The sequence below is a fragment of the Oreochromis aureus genome, linkage group 17 (genome assembly GCF_013358895.1).
Source record: "Oreochromis aureus strain Israel breed Guangdong linkage group 17, ZZ_aureus, whole genome shotgun sequence".
Classification (NCBI taxonomy): Eukaryota; Metazoa; Chordata; class Actinopteri; order Cichliformes; family Cichlidae; genus Oreochromis; species Oreochromis aureus.
Genome location: NC_052958.1, coordinates 13,300,643 through 13,315,235, shown reverse-complemented (window position 1 = coordinate 13,315,235; position 14,593 = coordinate 13,300,643). Strand labels below are relative to the sequence as shown.

The window sequence follows — 14,593 nt, the reverse complement described above, 5'->3', positions numbered from 1 at the left end:
ACTGATTTTTTTCTAACTACTCATGACTGAAATATTTAACAACTACTGCGCCATAATAATTTTGGTTATCCCCTGATCTGTCCCACCAGTGTGTCAAACGTCATTATTTAATTAAATATCTCACATACATACATAGAGGAAATTTATGTTCCCAGGCAATGTACTGTAATCGTTCATTTTTCAGACTTTTCTGGTAATGCCAGTTTGAGTTAGTACTTTTCTCATCAAATTTGATAAATATAACCATAGTTCCCACTACACACAGCACATGTGATATAGAAGGTTTGCAGCATGTTTTAGAGTAGATGGAAACACACAAACATACACTATGCGAGCAAATACTGTACTTGCTTCAGGTCAATAATCAAAAATATTGTGTATTTGATGATGGTCTTGGAAAAGGACATATTTGAAGTGCAATACATGCAGAGTGATGATCATGGGTTCCTCAACTGGTGTAGAAGTCTTAGATTTTATGTCAGTGACATGCCTAGTGGGGCTGTCTGCTCTAAATGCTGTCAATCAATATTCCTGGCAGCTTCTGTTATGGCTACTGTTGAATAAGAGTCAGCTAACCCTATCTATCCGCTTGACCTTCACCATTTCTGACATCCACACACCAGCCTGGGCAGTGTAAACACACACAGTGTGCAGCACATGTTGTACGCTCACACAGAGGTGTTTTGCACACTTGCACACTTAAATGTGTGCAGTGTATACGAATGCAGAACCCTGTCTTTTGAATGATGGGTTGTCTGCTTCAGGGAGTAATGAATTTATATCCTCCGTCAGCATCACTGAAGGACAGCTGCAATGGCTCTGCCATATAACAAAATGGACACACACAGCACACGTCGCCATCACGTTGCTCTGATATAGCAAGGATATCTCATGATATAGTTTCCTTTTTTGTGAAAACACATATAACATCTACCTGAAAAATGTTTTCATGAATATGATGTACTAGAGGGAAGAGATATGGAAATTATTCTAAAGTTTTGCAAGAAAATTGTATTGCTTGCATGAGGGGAACATGAAACACACATCTGTTTTTGTTGGTTGGCCTTTTCTTTATGTACAGTTCTTCTTCTTCTTTCGCTATTTCAGCATCTTTAAAAATAGAATAACTCCAAAAAGTATGTTTTACCATCTATATAATTTGTAGCTTTAAAATGAAATCTCAGTTCATATTTTGTAGCTCCAGTATACCGCTAGTAGTTGCAGCACCAAGCCTGTCAATCACCTTGAGAGCACAAAATGTGTTTATTGATTCAAAACCCAAAAATCAGTAGTAGCTGCTAAAGGAAGATGTGATGGCACGCGTTTCATGGGCTTTCTTAATGAATGTTATTCTCTAATATTAACTAATTGTTAATAATAGACTGATTGATATAAGCTAGAGTCATGTGTATAATTAATTCCATACATAACTATAGTCTAAGTTGACTTCATTAAATATAACTTTAATGTTAACTAGTTGAAGGGGTTTTTTGTTGGGTTTTTATAGTCAGCAGTTATTTTTAAAAAGCCTTGAAAAACATTGCAGTCGGTAACATGACACTAAATAACTAGGGGGGGATCCAAATAAATAAAAAATAAAAATCCATATAATGATATAAGCCTCTTTCATTTTAGTGGTATTGTATGATAACTGCATTTTTCTACTGTTCATTTTTTGACACATCATTTTGAAGGAGGCCCGTTTAAAAGTTCACTTGGCAACAGTTGTTTGTGCAATTATGTGAACAATTTCTGTTCACATTAAAGTCAGACACATTCTTTTAAAGTTGCTTTTGGTGAAAGAGTGCCTCTTATGCCATCATTACATGATTTGTGTTTCATTATACCCCATTGTCTTAAAAGCAGACAGGACTGGTATTCATTTAAAAAATGAAAGACAAAGTGAAATGTCAACCAGCTAAAGTGGCTATTTATTCAAAGTTCACCTGTTCATAGTAGGCACATTGGTGCTTCAGTTGGCAAGGATTGTTGTTTTTAGTTTAGTATTAGTCATGAAGGTAATTTTCTTTAACCTGGTTTAGTTTGAAAGAGTTTTCCCTTTCTGGTTGCATCTCGGTGAGTCCAGCCAGAAGTCACCTGACCAACCCGTTATGGTTGTTCTTTTAAAATAAGGTCTATTTTTCCTAAAGCATCATTCTGTTTTCTGAAGTCTATGTAAATTTCCACAGCAGTGTTGAGAGATGGCACATCAACATAAGTGCAGTGTTGTGACACTCTGCCACTGCAGGAGTTGAGGTAGCGTGCAAAACCTTTGGCAGCTACCCTGAGTGGAGAATTACATGCTTGGACGCACAGCACACACTGCAAACACAGGCTGAACAAAGCCCACCAAGGAAACAACTAGTGTGATGGAATATGCATAGAGTACATGGTCACCTACGTCCCATCCTGCTGCGGTGCATAACACACCAACTTACGACAAAAGTTAATTCAATCACAGGCCCGTGGATTTGAAATGCCTCCTAGATTCTTGCACAAAAACATCAGGTCTGTAACAATGTAATCCAATTGCATATTGTAATTACAAAAGAGGATTTTTCTTTAACCACTGTATACACACAGTCACAAACATGTGCATGCATGAATTTGTGCAAGTGAGGCAGGCTGTTCTCTCCTGCACACAAAGCCATTTTTGTGACCCAAACCATCTATTTTCTTTGTCTGTGATGGAAGAGAAGAGGCAGTAATAGTACAGAGAAGCAAAAGGAAGGAGGGCAAGAGAGGAAGAACAAGTGTCAGCAGCTGGTGAGAAATGCTGGTATTAGGTGGTGTTAGCAAGCAGTGCTTGTGGCTGATATGGTTGCGTGAACTAAAGCATTTTTTTTTTCAGTGAAGGGTTTGCAGTGTTTGTGACTTTCCTCTCACCACGCTCCCAGAAGTGTGCAGCCAAACCCCTGCTCTCACTCTGAACTTTAAAGCTGCTCTCAAATTCTCCTGATGAGACACTGTGGGTCTAACAGTGAACATTAACTTAGAGTTCTGATTATAACTGTATGTGTGGAAACAAATGACAAAACTGCATGCCAACACAGTGATCATTCTCTTCAAAGCCATCATATCCCATTAACAAAAACAGCCATTTTTATCCCACAGAATACAAGAAATGCCCGTCATGATTGTGACTTTTGTGTCTTAACACACCAGTTTGAACGTGGACTTACTCATTAAGGCACCCAAGCTCACAAATTAAGGCAGCAGGAGCTGAACACCACCTCTGTTTTGTGGGTTAAAATGACTATTTTTGTAACTGAAATGTGATAGTGTAGTTTAATGGCTTCATCACTGTCGAAAAGCCCGACTGCTTTTACATATGACCTATTAAATGACACATTTGTGTTGCTGATAAAAGCGCTCGTGACATTTCACTTTCATAGAAAATATTGAGTTTTTTTGTTTTCTTTTTTGTCTATTTTTTCCCGTAACCCTGATTCTGTTTTTCTTTGAAGGATTTCTGGTAATTGAAGCTGACACACAAGTACCTTAAACCAGTATTTTTTCTGCTCACTTGCTGCATAACCTCAGTAAAGAGTGTCAATCTCTACTTTCAAAATCTTGCTTAAAACTGCATGATGTTCATTTTCTAAATTCTGTTCCAGTGTAAAATAAACATTCAGTAGAGCAAGGTATATTTTGGAAATGCTTTGAGGGAATGTCCATGAATTCCCCAAAAAGTTCACTTGGACAAAAGGGTTAACTGATTTGAATTTTAGGGTCAACATTAAAGGTCAGTGCAACTGCAGAAAACAAATTTTTGGCCATAAACTCAATAATTCATATGGTAATTGGGACAATATCATACAAACTGCTAAGGTGTTCAAAGGTCAAGTCTAGACAGAAAGGTTCCACAGCTTTACTGGCTGGTGAAGGCATTTCAACCAGTAGGCAGAATATTTGTTGTACTGTGTTTTCTGATTTGGTATGCATTCAGTATGCACGTGATTTTGCATTTGTTTTTTCCTGCATTTTTGGCAGTTTAAACTAATAAAGAGTGAAGATGCACTGATACTCACCTTATGCTGCTATTGCTGCTAGCAGTTTTCCAGGCTCAATCAGAAGAATTCTTGTAGGTGTAGCGCTAAATGTGACCGATGGCATGAGCTCTGTGAAAACTTACATAAATGTGGAAAATAAAGCTTCATGGACATGCTGATATTGACCTTCTGCAGTCAGGAGATATTCTAGAACTTATTTGCTTCATTTCATCCAGACCTTTTCAGTTTTGATAATGGAAAAGCAATGCAGTAATAGCTTTAACCTAGGGTCACCACTTAGAGAGTTTTCCTGTATTCAAGTCTTGATCATAAGATTTTATCTTCCATGTGCCTCTCCACATGTGATTGGGCCAACTCATATGTTTGGGAAAACAAACCAACGATATACACTGATGGAAGAAAACAGAGAAATAAAGGCACTAACACATATCATGCCTGCCGCTGTGGGGAAATGGAATCAGGGGCTGATGGTCAGCACGGTGGGGGGCAGGAGTTTCACAGGAACTCTGTGTGAGTAATGCCTCAGGGATCAAGTCTTTATTTTCCCTGGCTGCTCCTGCAACCAAGGAACAAGTTTCAAGTTGAAAAACACAATGTGTGTACACATATGTGTGCATGTGGATGGTGCGATTCAGTACCAAGATAACACAAAATACCTCTGATACAAAAAAAGGTTTGAGATACACTTAAAGTTCAAGATGAAGGGAATGAGTCGAGAGCGAGTGTGCTCAACAAAACTGGGGGAGACAGAAGGATAAACTGGAACATTTACAAAAAGGATTGCACAAGTAATTTTACCATTTCCCTTGGCTCTATCACCAGAAGCTGTACACAATCAAGCACGATGTCTCGCATTTGTGCAAACAGATTTCATTTCACAGAGCTTATTTGCCCAACCAAATCCTGCTTAGAGTACCCTGCTTAGTTTTCTGGTCTGAACATGGACAGATTTACAACATGCCGATTCCTCATATATACTCGCGGTTATAAACATGAATATGCAGATTTAGAAAGGTCTGAATACCCTGACAACATTCTTAAGTTGCCAACTACTCACTGCTGCTGCCCAAGTACATGAGGTGAGTTTGAACTGACCTGTAACGCTCACTGATGAGTGTGAAGCAGACTACTGGCAATGCCTGAGGCCAAAGGTTGAGCCAAGGTGATGTCCGAACTATAATGAGGTGTCATGTTTTCCGAGCAGACACTAGAGGACAAGACACACACACATGCACGCACACAGAGTCGGTTTCTCAATTTCATGACAGATACGGCAGGTGACAGTACAGGCTTTGGGAGGGAAGAGTGTTCATTCTGACAGAGGTTTTCAAATCTCACATATTTGAGTATCTCACGCTCAGTGTCTTATCAATAATAAAGTGTAGAGCTGGGAAAAGTTCACGTAAAGAGACAACCCATTGAATCATTTAATGGCTGTCTGAAGCAGTGACAAGACTAAATGAAGGACACGGAGGGTATACTGGGTAGCTGGTCTCTTGTGGATGTACAGTGACTGTAACTGTAATATTAAACAGAGTGCTGCTCTTTCTTAGAAGTAGAAACATAAATAGAAATGTGGTACACTAGGTGGTATATACAGTTGTGCCTTCACAGTTCTATCCGTCACTTATTAGCTGGCATTTTATGCCTTCAAGCCTTGCACAGTTATCTTCTGTACATTTACACTGACTGTCATCCTCATAGCATGATACTATATTTTGCAATTTGTGAAAATGTTCTGCTTACTAGTTTCTTGAGTTTTAAACAGAGTTTATCTTATCCACAGGTTTCCACTTGAGATAGCTTCGCCAAACTTATTCCCCCACCTGTCTCTCTGTGGATCAAGTTTTTGATGAGTTGGCCCTCGTGGGGTGCTGTGCAATCAAATGCATCACTGCGTAAGCCAGCGTAAAATGTCCTAGAAGAGGGGGAGGGACGCGGGGAGAGGCAGGAAGAGAGGAGAGGGTGTGTGTGGATCGATCACATCACTGCGCTCGGAGAGGCCAGAGTGACCAGCCATGAAATGGTTGCTGTCCCAAGAGTAGGTACCACTGTTGCCCACAGTTCCCTTGCCTTGCCTTGCTTCGGCTTGGATGCTGTAGATTCAGACACACAGTAAACACAATGCATAATACTTTCAGTGTGTCATGATGAGAGGAGAAGCGTGAGTGTGTCTGTGCAGATTTGCTGGAGTGGGATCTGTGTTATTGTACTAGAAAGACCTAAGTTGAACTCGAGTCTATGTGTGATATTCGTACTGTCTCAGGAAGCCGAGCCCTGTTGGCTTCAATTATGACAGGATCTAATTTATTCTAATCAGGATTTGTTTTACACCTGGTGTTTCCAGGTGAACACAATTAATGGCAATTAACTGTATCACCTCGTAACTGTCAAATGGATGATACTGCGTGGTTGTCTCCTTCGCTGCAATTGCGTATGTAATCACCTCCAGAAAGGAGGGGGGGGGGCACAATCTGCCATTTGAAATTTAGATCTAACCTGCACTAATGCCTATGTATTCAGGCCTAAGACTGTGAAAACTTTAGGTTTACCTTCAAAACTTCTTTCATGACTTCTTTCTTTGTATGTCTTTCATCAAAAGACATACAAATTATTACTCACCCTGTGAATTCATGCAGTTCTCTTGTGAGGGAATCTTTAGGTTTTAAAAAGTGGAAATTTAGTTATTTAACAAGCAAAGGGGGCCTAACAAAACTTGCTACTGCTTGATTTTAACTGGCCTGCAGTTCTATTTTGGACCATGTGTTATGTATCTTCATAATGTTAATCAGCTTTTCTGTAACTTCACAGGTTTACATTTGGGATTGTGAGTTAACTGCACCAACAATTATTGGATGATCTTCCAGTATATTTTTGCAAACATTCCTGTCTTCAGAATACTTTTAGTACCTTTAATCTCCTTCAGCAAGTAAAAAAAAAGTATATTTTTTTCAGATACTTAATATATAAATGGTAATGACATTACCATATTACCATTACCCTATGTTATTATACTAACCTAATGTGTCTATTTTTTGTGAGGGTATTTTCTGTGCTGGAATGTAAGCCATATCTAAATACTTAATTGCTGGTGTACCCTTTTAATTCTTCTTATAACCACTTTGCTGTGCTGGCGTTGTTTCAACAAAGTAATAATAATGTTGCTCCAGCAAGTGGGATAAATTTTCAAGTATAATATTCACACTGGAAAGTTTTGGTATATCACTGGGTACCAGTCTCTAGACCTCCATGACTGAGGCATTAGGAAAAGATTATGGTTTCACTTGTAGTATACTCTTTCAAATAGTCAAAATGTTACTAGATGTTACAGTAGAAAGCCCAAACTGTGGATACTTCTTCTGTTTTCTTTTTCCCTAACATTACAGCAATATCATTATTCAGCTGCAATGATGATCCTGGAGCAACAGATAATTTAGTTGTTGGAGAAACACTAACATCACAGCAATATCAGATTGTGAGTCATTCCCTACTATGAATGAGTAACTTGCTTTGATAAAACCAGCTTTAAATAACTTTATGCCTTCTGAAAATCCTGTAATATTTCTCTCTCTTGTTTCATTGAACAGAAACGTCAGGCAACGCATAAAGTGCTATACCACAGGTTAACATTTCTTTAGAATACCCTTCGTAGGAGGGTGGGCCCCATGGGTAGATAATCATCCCCTGGAACATACACTGTGCTATGAATAAGTCATCTCTCACCAGGACACAACTCTCAAGTTCAAATGATTTAGATTTCTCTTGGCTGCTGAGGCACAGGAACGACCACCTAGTAGCTATTCCGATGCATATTATAGCAGTGAGGTTTAATGGAATGAAGGAGAAGCCGTGCAGCAGAAGCCTTAGTGGTGGGAGTATTTTAAATGTCAGCCCACCCACCCACAATCATTCACTCACTATCAATAATCTTCCCCCAGCAGAGCTGTATTAGAAGATTCTCAACCCTGATGGGAACATTTGTGTTCCCTTCTGTCCGCTTCTTTTAAATGCAGTCATTTTGCTTATTTCTCTCTCAAGCTTTTCTCTCACTGTCTGATGTTATTGTAATGAACATTTCATTTTCAATCATTTTATATGATTTGTTGGTTGAGGCTCTGAGGGACAATGTGGGGCCACAAAGGAAGAGGGATATTGCCCTTTATTCTCCTGTGTTTTGCTAATGTTTTTAATCTGGAAGCTGTCAGTGTCTTTAGCACCATCAGCTCATACTCATTCACTTGACTAAGTTGTGGAGATTGCAACACCACCGACTGCCTGAGTGATTCAGCGTCACACTTTTCATTAAAATAAGCCCACAGAAAAGAATAAGGGCCACAAAGAAAAGACGAGATGGGGAGAGGGCACAGCGAAATAGTCTTTCCATCAGCAGGAGTTCTCATAAATATTGTAATTGTGTGGTTATAGAAAAGAAGCAATTGTGAGCAACTGTGCTGTGCTTGACTTTGACTGAATGCTTTACCTTTTGAAAGAATTGAACATGAACACTGGTGTCAAAAAGAAAAAAAAAATAGCCTTTGTGAATATGACTTGGAATTATCTGATTCCTGCTGGCTGCATGGGAAGAAACAAAAACTGCATCTACTTTTTCTGTCCTGTCCAGTCTTAAATTCTCAGCACCATTACTTGCTGATATCTGCTGACTCATTCTATTTGTTCTCAGGTTTAACAACATGAACTGTGTGAACCCCATGAGATAGCTATTCATATAATGGGATGTGGTAATGTACTGTACCTTGAGGCAAATTAATTGGACCAGCACAGCTGGGTTTCCAATGAGTCCAGTTGCTCCTCGCTGGAACTCTTGTCACCTAACATGAGTTAAATTTATACAGAGAGCTGTTCTTGTGTCAAGTGGCATACGGCACGAGCAATTGTGTGAATGGGGCACCGATCACCCAATTTCTCTGCTCTCCTGCAAGACCCTGATTTCACTCCTCTGGCATGTTATCATCCCATTTAACACCAAAGCAAAGCCCTGGTGAGTTATAGACACACAGCAAGAGACAAAGAAAATTCTTGACTCATAACCTTTTCAGAACAGCTGATATTGCTCTTCCATGTCATACTGTCAAGGAGTTGTTTTGTACATTTTTTTCACCAGTGCCTCAAGAGTTTAAGACATTAATGGTTGTCTGGAGGGCAGAAAAGCACATGAAAAATTGAACCACTGCAGTGTGCACTGTGGAAAATATTCAGGAGCAATGTAAAATCTGTTGTGTGTTACATATTACAGTAAAACATGATTTTTCATGTTTTCCCTGGAAAGTCCAATGAACACTTTAGCAGTCTCGTTTCTCCTCTGTGATTCCTGTTATCTGTGTCAGACATAGTAGGCCTTAAAGCACCACTGATTAATGAAACCCATTAATAAACCAATTAACCTCCTAACATTCATCCTCTTTTTAAAATAAAAAAACAAAAGAAAACCCTAAAACACCCTAAAAGCTTCAAATATTTAAACCAACTAAATTAAAAATTATGCGATTTAATTATAATGGGAATCATTAAAATAAACAATGGAAGAACAAGTGAAGAAGTAACTTCCTGTAAATTAACACATGATTCTGAAGAAAATGATGTCATTGCTTGTTAGGCAAAGCTTGGCAGGATGTTTCACAATGACAAAGACAAATTTTGCTATAAAAATACACAAGAATACCCAAACTCCACCACTAATACTCCTATTGATAATAATAATAATTATTATTATTATATTAAAAAATTCTTAGTAGTTAATAGCTGATTGGATTCAAAGGAACACATGCCAAAGATAGAGTAGTACAAATTCCTATAATATTCAGCTTCTTGGGAGGGTAGAATTTCTTTGATCAGCTATAGTAGTATTGCAAAACAGCAATTCAGCTCTCATAAATGTTCCTTTTTTTCTTTTTCTTTGGCTTCCCATTTGCGGTTTTAGTGTTGTAGTGGCATCCAGTTAAAAAAGCAGATTATCCTAGAGGATGACAAGACCAGCATATTTTTCTAAAATTGGATAACAGATGATCAAGTAATGGTTAAAATGTAAGTGAGGGGCAGTATTGCTCATAATTGTGTTGGGTCTTAGAAGTCCTAACGAACATAGGCTGAAAATTGCCCAAGAAACTTCTCATATAAAATTGATTATATTTCTTGTTGAGACTCATTTCTTATGCTCTTTGATATTTTTCATCCATATTTAAATCTCTGTTCTTAAATTATTCTTTGATATTATGACAGGAGCCATTTGTAAGCTCAAACTCCAAAAAGGTTCAGAACCCTATGATTTTAGCCAAATTACTTCATCAAACTAAAGAGACATTTGGAGAGCACAGTCCTCCTCAGAGGTTAATCCCTTATCTCACAACTGAAAACAAAAGAAAAGAGTAATCTGTATTTGCATGAACATTTCCTGTCTTTGCTCTTGGGCCACCTCTTCCAGGTTTCACAAGATTCTGCTTCATAGTTTTTATGTAATACTCCAGACTTATAATTGGCAAATAAACACGGACAAACAAAAATAAGAAGCAAAACCAAACCTAACATTGCTCATTGTGTTACAGTTTACAATGTTCTGCTGGCCAGTCTTGGGTCATAGCATTCATGTAGAAGTTATTTTGACACGTTCCACCCACACGTACACCAAGCACTCCCTCAGTGGCAGTGCTGATGACAGCGGTCTCCTGTAGCATTGCTGTACAATCCAACAAACTGCTCAGGAATTGCTTGGGTTCACTACGTAGAGTCCAAGGCATTGACACACCCTCTAAACTCTCAAATAGATCGAGAATCATCTGGGACAAGCCTCATCCATAGAGGACCCACCCTGTGACCTACATGCCCTAAGGGATACAAACCCAACTTCATAGTGGCAGACATCACAACACACCCCCAAAAGTCTTATATTGATGACAAAAAGGGTGAGAGTGTTGGGCGGTATAAGGACATGAACTCTGGTTTTAATGCTGTGGCTGTTCAATTTAGGTGTACAAACACAAAAATCTGCTTTCACACATAAAAGAGACACATTAAAGCATATCATACAAACACTTACAAACATTATACTCACAAGTGCACAGCTTTCTACGCAAGATAAAATAAACATAGAGCCATACTTAAGAATTAGCAGATATAAGCAGGCAGAAATTGTTTTGATGATCTCCCTTGGATCTGCGCTTACATTATTTAGAATTAGTTTAAAATTCATCGCTGTGGGCTTGCAGAAAGCTTCATGTCTGTGGTTAGTGTCTGCACCTTGCGCACTGCATGACAATTAGTGCCTTACATAACCACTAGCCAGCCACACACCCACATACGTGCGGACACACACAAGCAAAAGCAAGCGCATGCACTCACACACTCACATGCAGTAATGCAGATCCCAAATGTGCACAAACAGATAAAAACATAAACATACAAACTACAAACCCACTTTACGCCTTCTTTTACCCTGTGGGGACATTTCAGTCAAATTACTTCATAGTCTTGTGCCTTCAAATTGTGTATTCATCCCTTTAATCTCTTTTTGTGTTTATGTTTGTGTGTTCTATCTTGGTAAATGACTACCAGTGATGCAGCTTTACTGCATATGTCAATATATGCTTCTTTTAAACACCTTTGCCCTCCCGTGCTCAGAGTCCTACATCTCCGTGGTGGCTGCTGCAGGAATAGTTAAGGTGATGACAGATTCAGCTTTCTAAACACAAACAGTTTAGCCTATCACGCAAACAAATAAAAACTAAGCTGTATGCAGAGACTGATTTCACCATTGCCCCAGGCAAACCTTCAGCATATTAGCACAAGTGCCTGCGTGTATACTGTATGTGCGGCTCTCTGTTTACGCATGGGTGCATGTAGGAATCTGTGTGTTTTCCTTGTCCCTTAAGCATTGGCTTGCATCCTATCCCTAGGATCTCAATCAGCTTCCCTTGATGAGGAGAAAGGATTTGAGCTTGATGACTTGAGACAGAGAGAAGATGGGAGTTTTTCTGAGGGCTGGAAAAAGGGGCTGGGATAAAGAAAAGAGGGAAAAATGGAGGTGAGGATAAGAAAAAGCCCGTCAGAGGCAGTCAGTCAGAGAGGTGAAGAGACAGACTGAGAAAAGATGAGAGAAAAAATAAGAAATAGCATAAAAGGAATCGTCTCTGTTCCCTTGGTGATCTGAGTCATCTTTGTTGGCTGGATATGCTGCTATGTTAGGACTGAATTAGTCTCACTATGAGACTATGAGGTTTGCGTTTGATATAGCAGGAAACCAATATTAGATATGCAAAAATCCTCTGAAACTGCTTCAGGAACTGTTGCATACATATTTTTTTTCACTACCTCAAAAGTTGCACAAGGTGTGTTTGTGTGCATATTTAAAGCATACATGCACATACAGAATATACTACTCTATCAAGGGACTGTTTTACCTTCTAACCAGGAGATCAGCAAAAAAAGGGCTTCATTGCTATTTTGGTTCCCCAATAAGTTTTCTGAAAATTGGATCCAGGGCTAAAGAATTGAATGTGATGAGCGCCACAGCTGAAGCAATCCACGGGCCTTGAATGAACACATTTATGGTAAAGTGACAGATCAAATCCAATTGCCTCTTCTCTGACTTTAGACAGTCCCTTATTCACGTCAAAGAGGTAGGAGTTTAATGAGGTTTTTGACTGCCGGATGAGTCTTCATGGATGAATGACTTACAAAATGTAGAGGCACAGTGGTATGAAACTCAAAAGTGTGGAGCTGATGATTTTGTCTGTATACATAATAAAACACACTGAGACAGAGAGAAGAGAAGTTTTGCCCTGATTTGTGTTTTAGAATGTGAACTGACTCACTCCTGTCTCAAAAAATAGAAATACTGTCATGTGAAAAACAGAGTTTTTGCTGGATTTTATGCAGTCCAGGGAAAACTGAACACGCCTCATGAGTCAGTAGCTTGTAAAACCACCCTTAGCAGCAATACCTTGAAGTAACCGTCTTCTGTATGACTCTATTTATCAGTTTCACACATTGTTATGGACTCCCTCTTCTTTACAATGTTGCCTCAGATCACTGAGGTTTGTGGACATTCATTTATGTACAGCTCTTTTAATGTCAAGCCACAGTATTTCAATTTGGTTGAGGTCGGGGCCATTGGCCATTGGCTGGGCGATTGATTCTTTTCATTCTCAGCCATTCTGTTGTAGATTTGTTGCTGTTCTCTGGATTGTTGGCTGTTGCATGATCCAATGTTGGTCAAGTTTCAGTTGTCAGACAGATATTTGACTCTAGAATACTTCGATCATAATCTCTGAATACTATGTCTGCTACATGCCCAGGTCCTGTGGCTGCAAAACAAGCCCAAATCATGACCCCTCCATCACCATGCTTGTTAGTTGGTTTGAGGTATTTGTACTGATATGCTGTATTTGGTTTTTACCAAATGTGGCACTATGGATTATGGCCATATATCTCCACATTCTCGTATGTCCAAGGCGAAGAGATAATCCATTATTGTTTACTCTTTTTTAATTGTACTGTCATGAAATTTAGCACTTAACATGCCCTGTAGAAATGCATCTCTTGGGCTTTTGCAAGTTCTCTGAGCATTGTAGGGTCTGACCCTCATTATAATTTGCTGGTACATCCACTCAAGGGAAAATTGTGACACTGAGTTAATGCACACCTGAATGCTCCAGGCCAGCAAACTGCCAAAATATCTGATTTTATAGAGGTGCTGAAAATTGCAGGTGATCGATTAATCAAGTGCAGTATAGGTGTCCTTAGGTTTTTATGGCTCCAAGTTCACTGTATGTTTTATATGGTCCAAATAAGGTTCATAAAGTCTGGGTAAATTTTAGCTTTGAATTTCTGCAATAGCTATCTTGATAAACAATGTTTTAGTCTTTTCTCCACATCTTTGTGCTGTCATCTCACTGTCATCCAATTAACCCCAAAAAAGGATTATCGTGGTCTCAAAAAACAGACGTAATGGAAATTTGCACAATAACTTTCGACACATGGAACAACAAAGCATAAGAGAAATAAATTGGAGAAAAATTTTTTTGATGCCCACCTTCTCTTCTCTTCTCTTCTCTTCTCTTCTCTTCTCTTCTCTTCTCTCTAGACCTACTTTATGCTCAGCTTAGAAGAGAAGAGACTCTTCTAAGCTAGGTCTAATAGAAAATCTGCTCAGCCCCTTCCTCCTTCCTGAATTATTATTTTTTGCATTGAATTATTATTACGTTCTGCCTACTGCTACATTTTTCCGCTAAGAGGAGAGAGAAAAAAGACTTTCATCTCATATGTCTAGATCTTAGCTTGTCATTTAAACTGTTTTTAGGATGGTTTAAAGTTTAATCTACATCAATGCCAAAGAAGAAGTATAGTAATCTTTGTCATCTAATAGGCCCTGACATTTTAATTCTTTTACATATATCGCAGAGCTGACTGTTGTGCTTCTGGCTTGGGAAAAAAAAAAACATTTGAAATGCTAATCAATCTTCCAAATGAAGCAGGCCCTTTCATATTTAGCACACACATTATCTAATCGCTATTTGATTTCACATGCAGAGACATATCTAAGTGAAATCAAATAATCTTTTAAACTC

The 14,593-nt window shown here is 38.8% G+C and overlaps 1 long non-coding RNA gene across 2 annotated transcripts in view; it reads left to right on the top strand.

The window, feature by feature from the left end:
• The window catches only part of LOC120433782, a 96,627-nt gene that overhangs the window by 61,326 nt on the left and 20,708 nt on the right, over positions 1-14,593 (top strand). Inside the window, exon 4 of one of the 2 annotated variants that reach the window (XR_005608750.1) lies at positions 5,800-5,837. The exons of the other annotated variant lie outside the window; for it this stretch is intronic. This is a non-coding gene — a long non-coding RNA (uncharacterized LOC120433782). Of the gene's footprint in view, positions 1-5,799; positions 5,838-14,593 lie in introns of those variants that run through there. 2 annotated transcript variants of the gene reach the window in all.